Source organism: Chiloscyllium punctatum, chromosome 28, assembly GCF_047496795.1.
Source record: "Chiloscyllium punctatum isolate Juve2018m chromosome 28, sChiPun1.3, whole genome shotgun sequence".
In the NCBI taxonomy this organism is placed as follows: Eukaryota; Metazoa; Chordata; class Chondrichthyes; order Orectolobiformes; family Hemiscylliidae; genus Chiloscyllium; species Chiloscyllium punctatum.
This window is the reverse complement of record NC_092766.1, coordinates 30131226-30151587: the sequence shown is the minus strand read 5'-3', so window position 1 is coordinate 30151587 and position 20362 is coordinate 30131226. Positions and strand designations below refer to the sequence as shown.

General features: G+C 44.2%; 1 long non-coding RNA gene across 6 annotated transcripts in view; it reads left to right on the top strand.

The window, feature by feature from the left end:
- LOC140454056 (uncharacterized) overlaps positions 1-18631 on the top strand; it is a 52885-nt gene extending 34254 nt beyond the window's left edge. For all 6 annotated transcript variants that reach the window (XR_011952548.1, XR_011952550.1, XR_011952546.1 and 3 more), the window contains 2 exons: positions 7558-7685; positions 13021-18631. This is a non-coding gene — a long non-coding RNA (uncharacterized lncRNA). The remainder of the gene's footprint in view (positions 1-7557; positions 7686-13020) is intronic.
- The last annotated feature ends 1731 nt before the right edge of the window (positions 18632-20362 follow it).

Here is a 20362-nt window from a genome sequence, read left to right as displayed (position 1 = left end):
TAATCAGGTTCCGGAAATTGCCATCGCTTTTGTGTTTTAAAACCTCCAGCACCACCTCTTCTATAACATGCACTCTTTTCAAGTCATAGAGGTATACAGCATAGAAACAGACCCTTCGGTCCCCAACTCGTCCAGGCTTACCAGAAGATCTAAATAAATCCATTCCCTTTTCCAGCATTTGGCCCATATACGTCTACACCCTTACTATTCAGGTACCCATCCAGATACCTTTTAAATGTTGTAATTGTATCAGTCTCTATTGCTATCTCTCTCAGCTCATTGCATACACACATCACCATGTGTGTGAAGAAGCTGTCCCTTCAGTTCCTCTGTAAATCATTCACCTCTAACCTTAAACTTATGCCCTCTAGTTTTGGACTCCCCAACTTCTGGGAAAAGGCCTTGAATGCTTACCCTATCCATGCCTCTCATGTTCATCATACCTCTGTAAGGTCATCCCTCAGTCTCCGATTCTCCAGTGACAGTAACCCCAGCTTATTCACCAACAACCCGGGCAATATCTTGTTAATCTTTTCTGAGCCCTTTCAAGTTTCACAACATCCTTCCTGTAGCAGAGAGACTGGAATTGCAGAGAACTCCAATTGTGGTCTAATGTATTACTCTTGTTCCCTGAGTTCCCCATTCTTTCTCCACAGTAAGTTCTGGAATGAAAAAAATTTTTAGGATCTGAGCAAATATCCTTCAGTTCAACACATCGATGGCATCATTGATCTTTAATTGACTATTTTGTCCTGAGTTACTTATGTACTCTTAATATACTGATACAATCACTTTTGGATTTCCCTTTCCTTCTCTGCTGAGGCTACTTCATTTAGCCTTTCTCCATTCCTGTTTTCTACTCAAAGTGTACTCCTACAGCCCCTGTATATCCTCAGGGAGTCCCTTGATCCAGCTGGCTATACCTGACATGTGCCCCCTTTTCCTTGACCAGATCCTCAATGGACAGCCAGTGTTTCCGAATGCTGTCAGCATTGACCTGCACACAAACAGGAAAATGCTGGCGCTGATCACTCAATTTATCTCACTTTTAAAATATTCTCACTTGCCAAACTTCCCTTTCGCTGTAAATAATTCCCTTCCCCAATCACATTTTGAAAGTTCCTGGCTAATACGATCAAGATTGGTCAGGCTCCAATTTATAACTTACACTTGTGGACCAGGCCTGTCCTTTTCCAAAGCTGTTTTCAAACGACTAGAACTGTGGTCACTTTGGCAAAATGCTTTCCCACTCACACCTCAGTCCCTCCCCCTACCTTAATTCCCAAGTGGAGGTCAGGTTTTGCCCCTTTCTCTTTTCAGGCCATTTCCATATTGTTTGGCAGTTTTCTGGAAGACAATTTCCAAATTCCTACCTTGGGAACACTGGACACTGGCAGTCCCAGTCTATGGTTTGGAAAACCCCAACCATAACAGCCCTATTATTATAGTTGATATTTAAGATGTCCCAACATATTTGTTCCTCAGTCTGCCACAGATTATTCGGCGTCACCAGTCCGATCGTATCAAAGTGATGACCCATTCTTATTTCTCAGTTCCACTGACATAGCTTCACTGGGCAATCCCACAGGAATATCCTCTCTAAGTACTGCTGTGATGATTCATGCAATCAAAACCCACCACCACACGTCCTCTCTTGCCTCCCCTTCCTGTAGCATCTCCAACTTGAAACAATGAACTGCCAGCCCTGCCCATCCCTCAGCTGTGTTTCTGTAATAACTATACTATCCCAGTCCCATGTTCCAATCCATGCCCTGAGTTCATCTTCCTTAGCTGTCTGGCCCCTTGCATTGAAATAAATGCAGTTTAATCATCAGTTTTCCCCCATTTCCCTGCTATGTTCTTGCCTGCCTTGTCTGCTGAAATTGCTGTCTTTAACTCGTGTACCAACCTCAATCTTCTTTCTGGCCTTACGTTCATTTAAGGTCCAACACCCTGCCAGACTAGGTTATATCCTCTCAAGCAGCTCGAGCAGTTCACCCCACCAGGATATGGGTCCCTCTCCCACTCTCAGTTGAGGTGCCTTTCCCACCCTGTCTCCCTGTGCTGACACCTTCAGGGATCTATGGACTTGTCCATCAAGGTCCCTATATTCCTCAGTACTCCACAAAGACCTACCGTTTATTATGTCTGTCCTTCGCTTATCGTACCTCCCACTGAGTATTACCTCACTTCGATCAGAACTAAACTCTGCTTAGATTATCATCCGATCGACATCGGACTGCAGACAGAGACCATCCTCCTCACTGTGAACAACACCCTCACCTTTTATGTCATCTGTAAACCTACTCTTGATATCGTCTGCTTTCACATCCGAGTTAATAATGTTCAATGGTTCCTGCACAGATCCCTGTGGTACACCCGCTGGTGAAAGTATTCTATCCACCAATTTTGCACTTTAAAACTTTATAGTTCTTTAAACTGCACTTTATCACAATTTCCCAGAGGATCTCTCCAGGTGACATTACTCATTCACTAAGTTTTATCACACAACAGTCACTCTGAGACAGTTACGTCCCTCGCCAGTTGCACAATGTGTTATTCTAAGAAACACTGAAAAAACGTCTCTGAACTCCTCTTCCAATATCACTGTTGTCAGTGTGATTGTCCCAGACGTTGCGAATATTGACGTTTCACTAAATGTTCACCATGCCTTTATTAAACATTCCAATGAATTCCTATTTATTGCAGTGACGAGCCATGAAATGCTGTTCGGTGGGTGGTCTAAAACTGTTCTGCTGCTTGTGTCCTTGGCACGTAGTAGCGAGAAATTACATTCAGACTGACTCTACTTCATGATCTGATGCCAAATACTTTCTCTGTATTGCCTTTCTTACCCATTATTGTTAGCGTCGTCCATTTTGCCTGAATTTGCACAAGGTTGTGAACTATTGAATATTTCCGTTCCACCTTTTTTTCGCCCTGTAACCACATCTCTCTGGTGTCTAAATCCCTTTTATCTCTGTGTCACAAATCCAACTACCTTGTTGCAGAGACTTTGTCCATTAATAAAAAACATAATTTCGTCGTTCCCACAATTTCCTGTGACAAATGGATTTACTAATCTAAGGTTATAGTTAAACTTTGTGCCTTCCTGTTCCTTTCTGTTGTCTTCGGTCACATTCCCACGCTGCTCTGATGCTTCACGTTTTCTCTTTGGATTTGGAGAGCTCCTTTCACCTGAAGCCTGTCCCTGTATCCTCTCTGTCAGTTTAAAGTCCTGTCCATAAATCTACCAACGTGATTGGCCAGGACATTGTTCCACTGGTACTGTGCTGGGACCAATCTGAATGGATTTTTTAAAAAATCAGGTATGTGACGTGGGTGTCTCTGGCTGACTAGCCTTTATTGCCCATCCCTTGCTGCCCTTGAGCTAAACAGCTGGCTCGCCCATTTCACAGGGTTATTGAGAGGCAAACACTTTGCTGGGGGTATGTCGTGCAGACCACATGAGAGTGAACTGTTGTCTTTTTCTGAAGGTCAAGTGTTTGGATTTTTATCAATACTTATTTATGGATTGTTAATTCCAATTTTTGAAACATATATTCATTTAAAATTCCACATGGTTAGATGTTAGAAAGAAGAAGGGGGGGGTTGTCACTTTGTTGGGACTGTATTGTAGACTGTCGTAGACCCAACAGATACCAGAGGAGCAGCTGTGTAGAGAGATTGCAGATAACTATAGGAATAATAGAGGAGTGCAGGCTGGAGATTTTAATATTCCCTGTATTGACTGGGCCACATAGAGTGTAAGAAGAACTGGCCGGAGGGCAATTTGTCAGTGTGTCCAAGGAAGGCTCCTAAATCAATATGCAGAGGGCCCTACTCTACTCAGGCGGGTGCAACACTGGACCTCCCCTCAGAAAAGGTGTTCGGGCAAGTGACTGAAGTGTCATTCAGAGAGCACTTTGGGTCCAGTGCCCACAACTGTCTTCGTTTTTTCAGAGTTATGGAAAAAAGATCAGCAGGTCCACAGATTGAAGAAGAAAACTGGAACAGGGCCAGGTTTGGGGTCATTCTGCAGGATCTGGCCAGCGTCAATGCCGTGAATTTAAAATTGCACAATGCCCAGTTATAATCCAACTCGCTTTGGAAGCGCTGGTGATCACTGTAACAGATGAAAGGCTTAAACTAAATTTGTTTGATATTATATTCCATGACACTGCCATCCTGTTGCTATAAATTCTGTACCTTAGGATTGTGCTCCACAACCACCTGATGAAGAAGCAGTGCTCTGAAAGCTAGTGCTTTCAAATAAACCAGTTGAACTGGAACCGAGTGTTGGGTGATTTTCAACTTAGTACACCCCCATTCCGACACCAGCACCTCCACATTATGATTCTAATCGATTGGGTGAGTCTGTTTGAAGGAAAAGGAACAACTGGCAAATGGGAGGCTTTCCAAAGTGTGATCTCAAGAATCTGCCAATTACCTTCAACTTATGTCCCCTTGTGATAACCATTTCGCCATGGGAAGTAATCTCTCGTTCTCCACTCTATCCATGCCTCTCATTCCCTTGTAAACCTCTAACAAGTCACCATTCTTCCTCCTTCGCTCTGATCAGAAAAGCCCTAGCTTCAACAACCTACCTTCTATGGGCATGCCCTCCAGTCCAGGCAGCATCCTGCTAAATCTCTTCTGCACTGTCTTTAAAGCTTCAACATCCTCCCTATAATGAAGTGAAGAGAACTGTTCACAATATTTGAAGTGTGGTCTAACTGGAGTTCTGTAGAGCTGCGTCAAAGTCTCACATCTATTAAATTCAATCCCCCTGCTAATGAAAGCCAACACACCATTCGCCTTCTTAACAGCCTGTCAACTTGGATGGTAACCTGAGAGACACAGGATCCCTTTGTTCCTGCACGCTGCTAAGATTCCTGCCTTTAACCACGTAAAGGTTTTCTGCAGAATCCTCCAATCTAAAACTATCCCTATCTTTGTAAGTTCCTCCAGTCCCTAAAACACTCATAAACTGTGAAACCTCCTCAAGTCCCTATATTCCTAATGTCTGCAAAATCCTCCCATCCTGATGTCCCTCCGTATCTCTGTAACCCCCACCATCCTCCAGTGCTCTTCTGGGCAACATTGCAGAGGAAGGAGGAGTTGGAGAGTCTGGGCCATGTTCCGAGGTATGAAGGGCTGCAGAACCTGGAGGATGGTCCAAATGTCGGAAGGGATGTGGGACTTGTAGAAGGTTAGAGGTTCCGGGATTCATTGAACCTGTAGGAGAGGACAGGGGATGGCTTGTGGAACCTTGTGGATATTATGATTTGAACCACAGGTAATTTTTGATTGGACCATTCAACCGATCTTACAGTCATAGAGATGCACAGCATGGAAACAGACCCTTCATTCCAACCTAGCCATGCCGACAGGACATTCCAACCAATCTAGTCCCAGATTGGGACTAGATTGCCAGTACCTGGACTATCTCCCTCCAAACCCTTTCTATTCATATATCCATCCAAATGCTTCTTAAATGTTGCAATTGTACCATCTGTAAGATTCGCTGAAAGATCCAATCAAACATTACCTGTGGTTCAAATCATAACACCCTGCAGGTTCCACAACCCATTCATGGTCCCATCCTGCAGATCAGATATCCCAACCCAATGTAGTCCCACCTGCAAGCATCCGGCCCACCTCCCTCTAAACCCTTCCTATTCATTTACCCATCCAGATGCCTTTTAACTGTTGCAATTGTACTAGCCTCCACCACTTCCTCTGGCAGCTCATTCCATATATGTACTATCCTCTGCGTGAAAAAGTTGCCCCTTTTTATCTTTTATATCTTTCTACTCTCATCCTAAACCTTACCCTATAATTCTGGACTCGCACACCCCAGGAGAAAGACTTTGTCTATTTACCCTATCAATGCCCCTCTTGATTTTATAAACCTCTATAAGGTCACCCTCAGCCTCCGACTCTCCAGGAAAAACAACCATCACCTGTTCAAAATCTCCCTTTCGCTCATCCCTGGCAACGTTGTTGTAAATCTTTTCTGGACCATTTCACGTTTCACAAAATCATTCTGATCGGAAGCAGAACAGAGTTGCATGCAGCATTCCAAAAGTGGCCTAACCACTGTCTTGTACACCCGCAACATGACCTCCCAACCCCTGTACTCAATACTCTGACCAATAAAGGAATGCATACCAAGCGCCTTCTTCACTATCCTAACTGCCTGTGACTCTACTGTCAAGGAACTCTGTATTTCATTTGAAATATTGCATCGACAGATAGAGTGGCCCGAGGTCTTCTGGGTAATTCTAGTTTAGTCTAAGCTGGTAGGCAGAGCCAGTGAAAGATTTGCAGCGCTGTCTGATGAATGGTCGAGAGATAATGCACATGTCAAACAGGCTGTTTTAAGTGCTTATGGATTGTTTATGAAACGGAAGCCACTACAATTCCTTTACTGTACCATCGCTATCTGTCAAAGCTCCTTCAGGTCTATATCCTCCGAATTGTTGAAACCTGCTCTCACCATTGCAACTCCCATTATTTCCTAACATTTTTGAGTCTCTAAAAGCTTCCCTATCAGGTTAATCTCCTCCACTGCACACAACACTCCTAGCCTGTGTAATCTCTTCAATTCCTTCAGTTCCTATATACCTATATATAGGTGTTACGGCTTTGTGGCCATTTTATCCTCATTTATATCTGCAAAAGGCTCTACTCACTGTAGCACATCCTATGCTCATAAGTGAATCTGATCACTCACAAGACTCTCTATCACTCTCTTCTCCAGTCTCAAGAAACTTCCCAATTCCTGTCGTATCTTGCAGCATGCACACCACTCACTCTCTCTGACATACCTTCCAGTGCATAAATTCATCTCTCCTTCTAACTGTATCCAGTCTACAACTTCATCCCTGTCCGTGCAACATCCTCCAGTTTATATACTCCCCTCTATTGCTGCAGCATTCTCCAGCTTATATCATCTTCCATGTGCTTGCAACATTCTCCAGTCCATACTACCCTCCCTTTCCCTGTAATATTCTCCAGTCCATACCATCGTCCCTATCACTGTGATATTTTCCACATCCCACAACTGTTGCTAAATGTACCACATCCTGGAATTATGTGAATGTTTCTACGCCCTGACCAACACAGTCCATGTAACGATCCACAACCCCACACATCCCTATCTCTGAAGTCTAATCAAAGACGCCTTATCTCTCTAACTTCCTCCAAACAATAAAATGTTTTGTCCTGCGAACATTCTGTAGCAACTGTAACTACGTTCAACCCTGCAACATTGTCGAGCCCCCAAACATCTCTCCCACTCTGTGACCTCTAACCATCCCTCAAATGCCCTCTCTCAGTGGCACGCGCCATGCATTTGCAACAAGGCAGATGGAATGACAGCATTAACTGAGCCAACAGAATTCTCCACTCCAGGGAGATAAGGCAACACAGACCAGGGATGGAGACTGGGATTTTGCAGATCTCTATTGGACTCAGTGCCATTCTCAGTGCCAGTAACCCTCACTGCATCAGTCTAATTTCCTATTCTGTCTGTTTCTCTATCTCCTGTAGATACTCAGGATGCTCTTGACTCAACAGTATTCCCAATTCCTGTCTTGTCCATCACCACACTCAAGACAATTGGTCAACCAGAGAGATGGAGTGTGAGATCTGGAACCTTCAGTAAATCCTGCAGCGAGGTAAGATCACTCACAGTGAACAGAACAGAGTGCATTTAAGGGATCGAACTTTGGTCTAGAAGACGTGACACAGATTCAGTGTGGAAGGGTAAACACAGAGCATGATGGTCCCAGGCTCAAACTCCATCTCTTGATAATTTTCATCTCTGCTGTACTGAGCCTTCCTGTGTCAATACAGTAAGTTGACAGTTATAAATTCAGGCCTGTGCAGTCTTCGTGAGGATCAGTTCAACAGAGGGGAAAGCTGGCCTCCCTCAAGGAGATGGTATTGAAACCTGGGATCTTTCTGTTCGATATTCCCTCCTCACGCTATCTCTTGTCGTGTGATAGTTATACAGCAAGGAAACATGCCTTTCGGTCTAACTTGTTTGTGCCAATGTCTTGAATGCTCATAATTCCCAAAAATGTTCCTATTTCTGTAACCTACACCCCTCCCAAATTCCCGCTGTATATTTGAAAACTACTCCGATGCTGACGACTCTCCCTGTATGTAAATTGCTCCAATATCGATAACATGCCCAATCTCATCCTGCACTCAGTACAATAATTCCCATTTCTGTAGTTTTGCACAATACTTACAGTAACCCCGTCTCTGTAAAATCCTACAGCCTGGAGCAAAATACCCACCTGTGTACTTTCCTCAAGCCCCAAGAAAACATGATATCACTGTAACCTTCTGCAGGTCCGATCACACTCCTGCCTCCTGGCCTATAGCACCACCCGACCACAGTAACCTTCTCCCAAACCTACCGACCTCCTTACCGATATGAACACCTCCAGACCCTTTTCAAGCCACAGCAGCACTCCACATCTCTGTTTGCTCGTCCACTCCCTACAGTCTTCCCAGCACCTCAAACACTCTCTCTTTGTGTAATGCTGCAATTTGGGGCAGCACGGTGGCTCAGTGGTGATCGATGGTGCCTCACAGTGCCAGGGACCCAGGTTTGATTCCAGCGTTAGGTGACTGTCTGTCTGTGTGGAGTTTGCACCTTCTCCCTGTGTCTGCGTGAGTTTCCTCCAGGTGTTCCAGTTTCCTCCCACAGTCCAAAGATGTGCAGGTCAGGTGAATCTGCCATGCTAAATTGTCCATAGTGTTAGGTGCATTGTCGGAGAGAAGTGGGTCTGGGTGGATTACTCTTTGGAGAGTTGGTGTGGAATTGTTGTGCCGAAGTACCTGTTCTCATGCTGTAGGGAATCAAATCTAAACTCTCCCTCTGTGTTCCATATTACTGCCCCTAAATATATCCATCTATCCATAATCAGCCCCAACCCCTTCAAACCTCCGAGTCTCTGTGAACTCCCAGAGCTCCAACATCCTTCCTTAACCGTGTAACCTTTCCCATTCCTGAAACACTCTGAAAATGTGGACATCCTACAAACCTCCATATCTGCGTAATCCTCTCAGGACCCTGTAAAACCCCCGATCTGTGGAACCAGCTCCAATGCTTGTGACTCCCGATCAGTTTCTACAAGACTTATTATCTATGTAACATCCTCCCGTCGCTATCACCCGCCCTATCAATGTAAGCTCATCCAGTCTCCCCATCAATCTAATCATTTCCATAACCTTCATCTGCTCTTACACCCCTATCTGTGTAAACGTTACACTCCCCTACAACCATCCCTAAAGCAGAAACCTCCTCCAGTGTCTGCAATGTTCCCTATCTGTGTTTGTGTCTCCAGAATCTATTGCTATTCCTGTCTCTGTACGCTCTGACAGATTGTACAGCTTGCCGGTCCATATTCCTTCCAGAACCTCAGCATCTGACATCAACAAAAGTCTTCATTAATTACAGCCTTCCATATCGCTGTTCTTTCCTCAATTCTATACAACTCTCTTAATCTCTGTAAGTAGCACAATTCCATAAAATACCCCATGCCTGCTTAAACTGACCCAATCCGACAGTGAGAAGCCTCCCTGTCCTTTTGATCACCTGTGGTCCCTTCAGATTTCGCTGTATCTTTCCTGACTCAATTGAATACAGCCCATCTCATGTCATAACTCCTCTAACTCATATGTTTCTCCCCATCTGTGTGATATTATTCAGTTACTGCAATTCTCATCCTTTATCTCCAGAGCTTCAAATCCCCCTGATCGAGTAAGGTTATTGATCCCTTGCAGCATGTTTAACACCTGTAGCAGCCTCTAACTCCTCAACGCATCCTCTCGCTGTAACCTCCTCAAATATTGCAGCTCACTGTCTTTGTCATATCTTCCAGTATCTGCAACCCTCTTGATTTTTGTAACCCACTCCAGAACAGCACTCTACATCTCTGTGTAACTGATGGGAATGCTGCAAACCTGCCTTCACAGTCCTCAGTAACTCTCTGAACTTCTGCAGCCCTACAACCCTCAGCATCTCTGTCTCCTCCAATCCCTCCACTTCTCCCTGGCTGTGTGAACTGATCCAGCCCCTTCAAACCTCCCTATCTCACTCACTCCTGCAGCTCCAACTCTTGTCCATGTCAGTGTGATTACCAGCACCAACAATCCTCCCAGTCTCTATAAACACCTGCAGCTCCAACAACCACCCCTACCTGTGTACTCTCCAGTCCCTCCAATCCTTCCTTTCTCGATAAACGCCTGTAGCTCCAAATACCACCCCATCTGTCTACCCTCCAGTGTCTATAACACTCCCTTGCTCTAAAAATTCTGTAGCTCCAACTACTACTGTGTCATCTCTAGTCCCTATATTCCTCCCGGTCTTTGTAAATCCTTCAGAACTGATAATCCTGTAACTCTACTTGACATTTTTCAGCCCGACAACCACCTGATCTATAACCACCAACAGTGATCTCAAACCACCGAACTCTGTAACATCCTCCAGTCTCCACAGCCCAGCTTTTCTCTGTTAGTTTCTCTGGTAACTGTATTCCTCTTCATCTCCGGTTACAGATCCTTGCTCAGTGAAACAATGTCTCAGTACAGAATCTGTAAGAACACAAGAATCTTTGGTGTATCAATAAATTTGCCACATTTTCTAAATTATAACGACTGCAAGTTCAACCTCTCCACCTCTTCTCATCAATATCCCTCCATTTTGAAGATCAGCCTGGTGAACCTTCTCTGGGCTGCCTCCAATGCAAGGGCATTTTCGCTCCAGATATGGGACCAAACCTGTGCACAATATTCTCACTGTGGGCTGACAGGAGTCCTCTATATTTATTACAAGCCTTCCCTATTTTTATTCTCCATTCCCTTTGAAATCAATGCCAGCATTCCATTTGCTTTCTCTATGAGCTGCTGTCCCTGTATGCTACCTTTCTGAGATTTATACACCAGGATTCCCAAGTGACGCCAGAGCGTAGCGTTCTGCAGTTGATCTGAAACCAAGAGCTGACAGCAATAATCACGAAAGTGCTGGAAGGTATGTTAAACGATATGCCAGAAATACTAACTGCACACTTAGAAACTTATGGAATAAGCGCAGTCCATAAGACCATCATGTATAGGGATAGAATTAGACCATTCAATCCATCAGGTCTATTCCACTATTCGATTGTGTATGAATTGTTTCTCAACCCCACTCTCTCACTCCCTGTAACCCTTGACCTCCTTATTCATCCAGAACCTGCTTATCTCCGAGTAAGATACACTGAATCACTTCGCATCCACAGCCCCATGAGGCAGTGAGTTCCACAGATCCATCACCCTGTGACTGAATAAATTCCTCCACATCTCTATTCTAAAGGGTCGTCCCTTCATTCTGAAGCTGTGCCCTTGGCCCCTAGTCTCTCCTGCTCGTGGAAACATCTTGCCCACGTCCACTCCATCCAGGCCCCTCAGTATTCTGTAAGTTTGAATGAGATTCTGCCAACACCTCTGAAACTTCATCAAGTGCAGACCCAGAGACTTCACCTGCTCCTCATATGACACGAATTTCATCTCTGAAATCTTTCTTGGAAAACCATTTCTCTTACCCCTTCACATCCTTTGTTCAGACTCTGAATGAATAACGTGTAGAGTGTAGTCCCAACACTGACCCCTGCGGTGCTCCCCCCATCACCAGTTCCCATCGTGAAAAAGACCCCTTTCTTCACACTCTCTGCCTTGTGCCAATCAGACAAATCATCTATCCACGTTCAGCAAGTTGTTCTGAAACGGAAATTTCATTTCACACACACTGCTAGATTTATTTTTCTATCTGGCTGTAAACAGCAGAGTTTTACCATTACCTTCCCATCTGCAATTCCCTGGAGAAAGTGGTGGTGAGCTGCCTTCCTGACCCACTGCAGTCCTTTGGGTGTAGGGACAGACACAGTGCTGGGAGGATGGTGCGTGCCTTGGAGGGCACCTTGGAAATGCAGATGTTTCCATGCACCTGGAGCTCCTGTCCTTCCAGGGTATAGTGGTTCCGGGTTTATGAAGTGCTGTTGAAAGGGCCTTCCTGAGTGACCTCAGTGCTACTTGTAGATCTTTTATTCCTGCATTCATTGGTGAACATGAGCTTTGATTTGGAGTGGTCCCTGCGAAAGTGGTGGTGAGCTGCCTTCCTGAGTCACTGCACCAGCAGTTGGGACTGTTGTTATCCATGTAGCCTCCAGCAGGCGCTACAACACTCCTCATGTCTCAAACTGCACGCAGACAATGCAGCTGTCCCTTTTATATCTGACATCCTCCCCGACTTATAACTCTTATAGTTCCTCACACTATCTCATCTCTTCCATTCCCATCTGTGTTAGAGATCTCTAACATTTCTTTATTCTTGTTTAAATTTCTGATCACCTAAAATCTCTCCCTTTTTAAATGTGTAACCCCTTCAGCTTCTGTAACTCTCCATATAACTGTAATCAATGACAGCACAGGTACCCTTCCTTAAATCTCTATAATTATGATGGTTGCGTGTGGTAAATTGGAACTTTTCATCCTCCTTATCCATCTCGGGACTTCCAGCCCCCACAATCCCACTATTTCGAATGCTCCCATTCTCTGCACCTCCTCATGTCCTGAGGGTCTTTGAACACCACCAATGCTCCAAAAGTTTATATTCCCCCCAGTTATTCTACGTCTTCTAACTCTGTAACACCCAACAGTCTCCACTACCAAACAACACTTGTTGGCTCTCAATTTGTATTTGTTGAAGTCTACACATCTCTGTAAGCAGCACAGAAAAAACACTTTGACTCTACAGAGCTCCATCATGAACAAGCTACTATCTCTATTTCCTTCGCCTTCTTTGGTGTCTGCAACTCTCACTGTATCTTCCAATAACCTGTTTTCGACACTGCAGGTCTGCCTAGCTCCCCAGATAACCTGTTCCACCCCATATAGCTCGCTCAACCACTGTAACACCCTCTGCTCTGTCTAATCCTCCTCTTTCCCACTGTCTTCCAGGCACAACAGCGATTCTGTAAGGCAGCAATGCGGAATGGGATGTGAAAATCTTAGCTGAGGCTTGAGGCCTATCATTACCTGGGAGTCACAAAGGGAGAGAGCCTGCGAGAGAGCAGCACAGAGCGGGAGAATATTAATCAGCAGCGAGGATCGGGGCTGACTGGGACTCGGAGTTGGAGAAGCAGCAGAGCAGGAGGCTCGAAATCAGCACCGAGTCACAGAGGGAGTGACCATGTGACGGAGCAACTTGGAGCAGGAGCATGAGGCTCAGTCACACCTGGGATTTACAGAGGCAGCAAAGTGGGAGGATATAAATCAGCACTGCAGATCATGGCCAAATCGTGCCTGGGAGTCACAGAGATGGTGACCCTGTGAGGGAGCAGAGTGGAGTGGGAGCTGGAGGATTACATGTACCTGGCAGTCACAGAGACGGTGACCCTGTGAGGGAGCAGAGTGGAGTGGGAGCTGGAGGATTACATGTACCTGGGAGTCAGAGTGACGGTGACCCTGTGAGGGAGCAGAGTGGAGGGGGAGCTGGAGGATTACACGGACCTGGGAGTCATAGAGACGGTGACCCTGTGAGGGAGCAGAGTGGAGTGGGAGCTGGAGGATTACTCTTACCTGGGCGTCACAGAGATAACTTTCTGCTGCTGGGACCTGCCTGCACTGAGTTTGGAAGAAGTACAAGAGCCTTCACAGAAAAGGCTGTAAATTCATTGGCAGATTATTAGCGACTGTCAGTAAATTGATAGAAGTTAGCAAATTTATTTTTTCAACTTCTGAAATAAGGATTGAACTCAGAAATAAGAGAGAGAAGTGAAATTCTGAGCCAATATATATATTACCCTCAGCAAGCCACAGTTATATAAGGGAGTTAACCATATTGGTTTTTTTCCCCCTGATGTTAATTGAATTCTAAGTAATTAATTAAGTTATTCTAGAAATGTTGCATTTTAAGACATGACAAGACATGTTTGTTAGATGGAAAGTATGTTCTGTTCCGTTGGGAAGTCATAGCCCCTGCTCGTGTCCTAGATGGACACTGGGTCTTGGAGCTCAGATAGTAACTAGAGACTCTATGGGACATCTGTGATGCTGAGAGTTAGAGGAATAGCTCACACAGAGAGCAGATCACGCTACAGAAAAGACAGCCAAGAAGAAGAAAGGGAATAGGGGACTGGACTATCCATCTAACTCGTACAGCCTGGACCGTATGCGACTTCACTTTGTCAAACAGCGTATCATGGGGAACCCGATCAAACGCCTTACTAAAGTCCATTTATATGACATCTAATTACCGTCACTCAACAAGAAACTTTGTCACTTCCTCAAAGAAATCTGTTAAGTTGGCAAGACATGACATTCCCTGCTCAAAACTATGTTGCCTATCACTGATGAGCACATTTTCTTCCAACTGGGAATATATCCTATCCCTCAGTATTTCTCCAGCAGCTTCCATACCACTAACGTCAGGGTCGCCATTCTTAAACAAGGGAACACCATTAGCAATTTCCCAGTACTACGGGATTTCACCCGTGCTCAAAGATGCTGCAAAGATATGGTCCCACCTGTTTCCTCCCTCATCCAAGATCCCATCCGGAACTGGGAACCTGGCCACTTTAATGCCTTTTAGAATAACCAACACTTCCTTATTTCAGCTTGACCTAGAGGTATCAAGCATCCATACCTAATCTCAACATTTCATCTTGGTGAATACTGATACAAACTGCTCATTAATAATCTCACCCATTGACTCTGACTCCACGCATAACTTGCCTCCTTTGTCCCTGAGTGGTCCAACCCTTCCTCTAGGTACCCTCTTGCTCCTTACATATGAATTAAAGTCTTTGGGATTTTCCATAATCATGTTTGCTAAATATATCTCATGCCCCCTTTTAGTCCTCTTAATTCCTTGTTTCAGATTGGTCCTACATTCCCGACTTTCTTCCCAAGCTTTGTCTGTCTTCAGTCGTCTAGACCTTATGTACACTTCCTTTTGCCACTAAACTAGTCTCACAGTTACACCTGTCATCCATGGTTCCCTAATCTTGCCATTCCTACCCCTCATTTCCACAGAAGCATATCTGACCTCAACTCTAATCAACCTCTCTTTAAAAGCTTCCCACGCATCAAATGTGGATTCACCTTTAAAAAACTGCTCCCAATCTATATTCCTCAACTTCTGCTGAATTTTGGTATAGTTGTCCTTCCCCCAATTTAGCACGCTTCCTTTAGGACAACTCTCGTCTTTGTCCTTGCGTATTCTATAACGTATGGAATTGTGATGAATAGTCCCAAAGTTATCCCCAACTGAAACTTCAACCACCTGGCCAGGCTCATTCCCCAGCATCAGGACAAAAATGGCCCTTTCCAGTGTTGGACTGTTTATATACTGCTCAAAAAACCCTCCTGGCTGCTCTTTACAAATCCTGCTCCATCCAGTCCTCAAATATTAAGTGAACCCCAGTCAATGTTGCGAAAATCGCCTTTCACCACCACCATGTTGTTCCCACATCTTTCCATGATCTGTTTACATATTTGTACTTTCAGCGCACGCTCACTGTTGGGAGGCCCCAATATTGTTACTGCACCCTTCCTATTTCTGAGCTCTACCCTTATTGCCTCACTGTTTGAGTCCTCCATAGTGCCCTCCTTCAGCACAGCTGTGGTATCCTCTTTGACCAGTAATGCAACTCCTATACCCCTTTTACTCCCCCCCCCCCCGTTTATCCCACCTGAAGCATTGATATCCTGGGATCTTTACTTGCCAATCATGCCCTTCCCTCAACCAAGTATCAGTAATAGCAATAATATCAACTCCAAGCCCTGTGTTTATCTGCACATACTACACTTCTTGCATTAAAACAAATGCACCTCAGATAACCTGTCCCTTTGTGTTCATCATCTCCTCCCTGCCGACTCTTCCCCTAATTCACGCTGACTTCATTATCTATTTCCTTACAGGCTGCAGTTGTTATTTCCTTAATATCGACGAAGCTCCTCATTTGGTTCCCATCCCACTACAACATTAGTTTGAACCCTCCGAAGCAGCATTAGTAAAAGTACCCCGAACGACATTATTTCCATTCCAGCTCAGGTGTAGGCTGTCCAATTTGTAATGGTCCTACCTCCCAGATAACCAGTCTCAATGTCCCAAAAATCAGAACTCTTTCCTCCTGCACCATCTCTCAAGCAATTCTATTCTTTCATTTCTACTCTGACTAGCACGTGGCATTAGTAGCAATCCTGAGATTAAAACCTCTGAGGTCCTACTTCTTAACTTGACTCCTAACTCCCTAAATTCTGTTTGTAGGAGCTCATCCTCATTTTTTAAACCTATATCATTGGTGCCTACATGGACCATGAAAACTGGATATTCACCCTTCCCCTTCAGAATGTTCTGCAGTCGATCCCAGGCATTACTGTCCCTTGCACCTGAAAGGCCACATACCATTCGGGAGACTTGACTTCGAACAGAAAAATGCTTATCTACTCCTTTTACAATGACTTTGCCCTTCCAGTATTTTTCCCGCCCTTCTGAACAGCAGGTCCAACCACGGTGCACTTAACGGGGCTACTGCTGTCTTCTCCTGGTGAGCCATCTTTCCAAACAGGATCCAAAACAGTATACCTGCTAAGGAGAGAGGTGACCGCAGAGTCACCTCTCTTTCTCTGCTTTTGGTCACAAATTCCCTTTCTCCTTTAGCAATCCTAATCTGTGATGTGATCAGTTCACTGAATGTGCTATCTACCCCACATTGTGGGTGCTCCAAGGTGAGTCCATCCGCCGCTCCAGAGCCAACATCCCGTCGATGTGTTCTTCATAAGAAGTGCCTTTGGTGCGAGTTTGAGGGATGTCTCCGAGCATTCTCAGGACATACTGAAGGGGAGGCTGAACAGCCAGCGGCTGTGGTACACATTGGTACCAATGACATTGGCAAGAAACGTGACAAGTTCCTGCAAGGAGAGTGCAGGGATATGGACACACGTCCTGCATGAGAACAGGGACAGCAGCTGTGTCCCTCAGCTCCCACATTGAGCAAGTGGAGCATAACATGGCTCTGAGATCTCCTGTCACTTTTACTCTAAAGCTTAACTTGGTCTTAAATTTGATATACGGTAAAGGGAAGGGTTTTCTTTAACCAATCACAGGATTAAAAAAAAGAAGAGAAGCACCTTATCAACACAGTACAGAGTTCTTTTGCTTTGGTTAGATGAGGAGTTCGGGGTGGGAGACATTGTACATGTGTAGTGTTTCTCGTTCAATCGCTGGAAAAATATGTCAGATCACTTACCATCCCAGCGCACAAGTCGTCCTCTCCCACTCCGCTCCTCGCTCTCACCGTTGCTGCAAATGGAGGCCTGATGCTCCAGGTAAGTCCGTTTTTAGTGGGAAATTAAACTTCCCAGCAACCCCCGGTCCCAGCCCCTCCATCACCTCTCTCTACCTCCTCCCAAAAGATAATGCACAAAACATGCAAACATGTCTTTTATTCATGGATTGGCAAAGTGAACAAATGACAATCATGGACCAAACAAAAATAATTTAATGGATATTTGCGGTGATTTTTGAATCATCAAATATTTGGATTTTTATTGAGAAAATGAATTCAGTTTTTTTTTCAGATCTGAGTTGGATACGTTTTGATCAGTATGTGATCATCATTGGTGACAAAACCAGAAGTTGCTGGGAATGCTCAGAAGTACTGGCAGTATCTGTGGTGCGAAAACAGAATCCATATATGGTAGGAGACTGGCTCTGGCCAGGTTACTCCGCTCATAGTGTTCAGGGATGTGTAGGTTAGGTGTATTAGTCAGGGGTAAATGTAGAGTATGAGAATAGGCTGACGGGTCTGGGTGGGTTACTCTTTGGAGGGTCAGTATGGGCATGTTGACCCAAATGGCCTATTTCCACAATATAGTGATTCGACGATTCTATGCATTCTTCACAAAAAGTGTCTTTGGTGCGAGTGTCAGGGATGTCTCCAAGAATGCTCAGGGCATACTGAAGGGGAGGGTTTACAGCCAGTGGTATACATTGGTATCAATAACATTGGCAGGAAATGTAACAAGATCCTGCAAGGAGAGTGCAGGGAGTGGCCTGAGTGGAAAGGCAGGATATCCAGGGTTGTAATCTTGGGTTACTCCTCGTGCTAGGTGGAAGTGGGATAAGGAAGATGAAGAGAGAAAACTTTAATATGTGGTTGAAGAACTGGTTCAGGAAGAGGGTTTCAGATTTATGGCTCGTTGGGATTTTGTCCAAGGCAGGTGGGACCTGTAAAAAAGGACAGGGTCCATTTTAACTGGAGGGCCACCAACATCCTGGCAGGGAGGTTTGATGATGCATCTTAGGTGGAGTTAAATGAATAATGCAGGAGACTGAAAATTAGAGCAGCAGGACAGCAACTGAGCTGAAATTAGAGTTTAATAGAATAGACAGGCAGGGCCAGACTAATGACTATGCTGAGGAAAATAATCATAGCAATTTAAAAAACGTGAGTGGAAATAATATGTTCGGTATTATCGGAGATCAAAAAATAAGAATGGAGTGTGTGACGTGCGCCAAAAGTATTAAAGGAGATAAACCAATCCAATAAAACTTATGTAAATACCTTGTACCTGAATACATGGAATATTTGGAAAAAATGACAGCACAAACAGAGTTAAAACGATACGGCCTGGTGGGGCTTACAGAAAGGTGGTTACAGGAAGGTCAGTGTTGGGAAGTGAAATGCCCAAGGGTACTCAGTACTCAGACAAGAACGTACAGCAGGTTGAGTTGCTGCATTGATTAAGAATGATATCAATGCTGCATTAAAAATGACATTAGCGCGGGAGGCCAAAATGACAAATCAGTTTGGATCCAAATAAAGCACATGGAAGCAAACCTGCTTCTAGGAGTAATTTCATGCCACAATACTCCCATCCTCCAAACATACTTTCAAAAACCAGGGAATAACTATGGTTTGTGAGAAGGGCACAAGAGTGAGCAATCTGTGGCTTAATTAATCTATTTGGCAAGGGTAGCCTCAAATAACGATGCACAGAATGTATGAGGGATTATTTCTTAGGACAACAAACAAGAACACTGGCTTTTAAATTTGGTGTGAATAATGAGGAAGGAGTGATAAATCATCTTATCGCAGAGGATCCTCTAGAAAGAGTGACTGTAACATGCTGGAGTTTCACATTCAGATTCAAAGATACAAGGGTTTTAGTATCGGGCAGTGATAATTATATGGAAGGATTGGCCTGAGTGGACTCGAAAAAATAACATTGAAGGGCAGAACATTTGAAGAATAATGGCAAATACTTAGGAAGATAGTAAAAACACATCAATTAAAGTTTATTCCTGAGTGGAAGAGGAATTGCAAAAAGATAAAACGTTATTAATACCTTAACAAAGAAAACTATGATAAGATGAAAGTGATGTTCTGGTGGTATTATCGCCAACTGCTGATTCAGCGATCAAGATAATATTCTGGGAACTCAGATTCCAATGCCGCCACTTCAAATGCTGGAATCTAAATTCAACATCAATCTGCAATTAAGCTTTACAGATTAATGGTGAGATCACTTTCACTTCAATATTATGTCTCCTTTGTATTGAGCACTCGAGTAAGGGGAAGAGCTGCTCTCTGTTCAAACTGTCCATAAACATCATGCTCTTAAATGCCTCAATCAGGAATCCCTCTCAACCTCCTCTGCTTCAAAAACATCTAACTCCTCATCATCGTTTGAGTACTCTCTCTTGTCTGGTTACTTTTGAAATGTATCACCTCACATTTATCAGTCAAATTTCATCAGCCATTGATCTAGCCACCTGAACAAGCCATTTATATCATATTTAAACGAACATGTTCCTCCTCACTGTGAACCACCCACCTAATCTTTGTGTCATCCATAACATTATTTATCATTCCCCCCAAAATCCATCCCTCACATTCTCATCATCATCAGTTATGAAGCTCACAGATAAGACTTGTCTTATTTCTCGTGTTCTTCAGATGTTGTTCAAAGGAGAAGAATTAAGAATTTCAGTCTCTTGTTCTTCCTATTCTGGTGAATTTACAGCGTGATGCAGTTGAGGATTTTTTTTTTGGAGAGCCACAGATTTTTCTTTGACATGTAGCTGAATTCTCCTTTTATACTATTCGTCTCTGTATGTTTTATTCATAATGCTTGCATGTGTTTAATATTGGACTAGTGTTGGGCTTACTTCGTCTGCAACATTTGTATTTTACGTGGACCTGGATAATGTTCTTTGTAACATTCCCTGCAATACTCAGAGCTGAAGGAATTGTTCATCTGCAGAATGGACACAGGCTCATATGATTGCTTG